The sequence below is a fragment of the Empidonax traillii genome, unplaced genomic scaffold, assembly GCF_003031625.1.
Source record: "Empidonax traillii isolate 1590-97213 ecotype Southwest subspecies unplaced genomic scaffold, ASM303162v1 scaffold235:size1242204, whole genome shotgun sequence".
NCBI classification, from domain to species: Eukaryota; Metazoa; Chordata; class Aves; order Passeriformes; family Tyrannidae; genus Empidonax; species Empidonax traillii.
Window position 1 is genome coordinate 431,535 of NW_020955428.1, and position 3,513 is coordinate 435,047.

Sequence of the window (3,513 nt, forward strand, 5' to 3'; positions counted from 1 at the left end):
AGCTTGGTAACATTACTACTGCTACGTGCAGCTGAGGAAAAGTACTGTACGTCCTATTTCTGTTCCTTTGTAAGGCGGAGAGCTCTGAGTCACTCTTCCCTAGGCAGGCTGTGAAGCTGAGCAGGGTCAAGGGATTTAAGCCAAAATTGAATATTAATGTTGGAAAGGATTTTTTGACAGTGCAGTAGTATTTTATGTGGATGTTAAACTCACAAGCATGTAGGATTTTATGTGAACGGTAAACTCACAAGCAGATACAAACCCCACAAAAATTATAAATTGCATTGCCTATCTTCTTTGGTGAAAGTTGCGCTTCAAATAAATTTTATCACTCACCAAAGCAGAAGTCTCTTTTTTCCAACTCTGTTCAAGAGCTTACATAAAGTTCAAAATGCATGTAATGATGTGTGCTTTCATATGATAGTAGTGTTTTTAATTACTATTCAAAAATAGTAATAGGAAAGACACATTGCAAGAAATTTTCCAACACTATTTCTTCCTGGCCTTGTAAATGCCCTGTAGTCAAAAGAAACCCATAGAAATGTTCTGTGAAAACCCAGATGATTCTAAGCCCCTGGTTTAAAAGCAAGCTTCCTATAAAACCAAGGCCACAGAAAGCAATGCAAAAACAATGTTCTGAAGTGTCCTTACCCTTTAATGCAAAGAACTAAATGAGGATTGCAATTTTTTTTTATTATTATTATTACTTTTGCAAAGATCTGTTGAGTCATTTCTGTAAAGGCTTATTTAGCAGAAAGCCAATTACACAGCTGGATACAGCAATTGCATTCTGTGGTTGCTTTCAGAGAGACCAAGAGAGGAAAAACAAGTAAAACTCTTTAGGAGTTTCTATGTATGCCGGTATACAGAAATACAAAGACAGACATATTCTCAACATGGGAAAGCTTTCATTTGTTTTTTAAATGGCATCTTTATAAAGAGTGGGATGGCGTGAAGAATGCTACCTTTTAATAGGTGTTCAGTGCCAGCACAGTGACACATAAGGCTGCACATAGGGCTGTTTCGAAGTTATCCTCTTGGAAACTCTAATTCAGGAGATGTATTGATTAAAATAATCAGTCTTTGGAACATAAAAGATTCCCAGAAGCTTATCCATCCCTTGCAGCTGTTGCAGAAGTTTCTAATAGTAATAGGTTCATTAAACAAAACGAATGTTAGAATTCTAATTAAAACAAACAAACAAAACCCAGAGCCAACAACAACAAACAAAACAAAAAACCCCACCAAACCTGAAAGGGAAGTGTAAACCTGAAGTTTCCGGCAAGTCTTTTAGTGGGCCAGAGTAAAACACTGCATTCAGGCATGCAGTGCTCTGGGAAAACATACACCAAAACTTCGTTCTGTATTGGCTTTGATCAAAAACCCTTTGTGAGTACCAGACAAGCTTACCAACACAAGGAAGAAAAAACAGGTAGCAAAATTAGTAGCCAACAGGCAAGTAACAACTATTTACAAGTCACAACCTAGCTTTAAATTTCACTTGAAAAATACAGGTTTCATCTGCTAGCTTTGAAGAATAATATTCAATTATATTCCCTTTCTCTTCATTTTTTCTTCTAGAGAAAAATAAAATCTCTTTTTAGGCCTTGTTTCTCATGTTAGGTCCATGAAAAATGGGTGCCCGCACTTGGGCACTTTCACTTCAGGTTTGGGAATACTAAATGGGTGGGGAAAAGCAGAGAGAAAGTGTGTAGGTATGCAGGTGTGGACATATGTAGATATATAGAGAGAATTATTGCTCAGTGGTAATATGCTTGTGTGATTAGGATTCCTGAATAATCTAACATTTTGGGATATTTCAAGGTTATTGTACTGAATACCATTAAATATAATTGTCAGAATATACAACAACTGATGCTTACTTATGGAAATCGCATAATTGCTGAAATTATCCATTTGAAGAGAAACGCCGTATCCCTTCAAACCAAGTTTCAAATGGTGGAAGACACCGTGAGGATGTAATGAACTGCGGAGGCCGCTGGATGTCAGCGTTGGACCTGCATAAAATCTTCCGTGAAACCGGAGTACCTGATTGCTCCCCCAAAACGTAGAGAAAGAGGGTAGAGGGGGCCGCAAGACCAAAAAAGACAGTGGCAGTGGCTGCCTACTGCAAGATATAACCGAATTTTTTTCTACTGACTCTTTGGGTAGAAGTGTGAAGACATAAATACCCCACAAACAAGGGGATGTAACAATTGTAATAGATAAATCCAACACGCACAGAGAAAGATAATAAAAGAAATGTGCCTTCTTTTTTCCCCCAGACATTCCTGTATTCTTCACTCTGCTTCAGAGGAAAAAAATGTTTGAGACTTCATTAACCTGGAAAGAATTGTGCTTATTAATTGTGCTAATTGTGCATTAAATAATGATAAGAAACCAATGTCTGCATGTGGCACGTGAACCTTTTTTTAAATATGCATTTCCTTAAAAATATGTTGCTTCTGTTGTAGCAAGGTTTTTAAGTCATTATTTGCAGAGGTCACATTACCACTTAGAAATTTTAGGCTTCAAAACTTACTTTTCTATAATTGCATGGTCTTTTTCTTTCCTTTTTTTTTTTTTTTTTTCCTTCATACTTCCCATGCCATCACATGCACTGTGAAAGCCTTTTGGTAATGTATGCAGTTTTACAAATGCTGTTAGAGCCTACGAACATTAGCAGCCTCAGAAAGCCCTTTTTCTGGAAGATATTTTTACTGCTTTTCTCAAAGATACTGTGAAAAGCTCTTTTTCACAAGCAAGTCTCTTTCTCCACCTTGTTTTGCATAAAGTCCCCTAATTTCTTTTCGTTGAGTTCAGAATCATGAGTCTGCTGCAGGGTAAGAATTTGCCTTCACACTGCAGCTGCCCACAGCCTTGGGGCTGCTTCTGAGACAGAGGAAACATAGTCCTTGCAAGATTGTAAAGTTTTAAACTTTTGTCCACTACTAGAAATTGTCTTTCGTTATTGTTTTGATTTTTATAGTGGGTAAATACTCAAACAGCTGAAAGCTTCTTTTAGGGTTGCACAGCTGATTATTTGCCAAAGCTATCAGATTGGAAGAACATGGAATAAAAAAATAGGGAAAGAAACAGTACAGTGTATCATGCCATAGAAGGTACACACTTCATGCTGCTCTGTATCTATGTAGTTAATCCTATTATCTTAACTGAGATTGCAACTGGAGAAATTCATTGCTGAAAAATTGTCTTGGCCTGACGTTCAGAACAGGCATCATTTAGGATTGGTGACATGTTTAGGCTTTGATACGTTATGGTGTATTGAACCCTGTGACAGGTTTCACTGAGTAATTTTAATCTTCTAGGAAATGAAGTGTTGGATTGAAAATCAACTCTTTTTAATGTCAGTTTCAACATTTTTAGGGTATTTGTGTTTTGGTTTTGTTGCACCGTATGCCACCAAGGTTTTGCATTGAACTTTATTAAAAATCCCTCAACAATTTCTAAAATAATGTATTCTATTATAATACACTATTATTGCATGGTGGA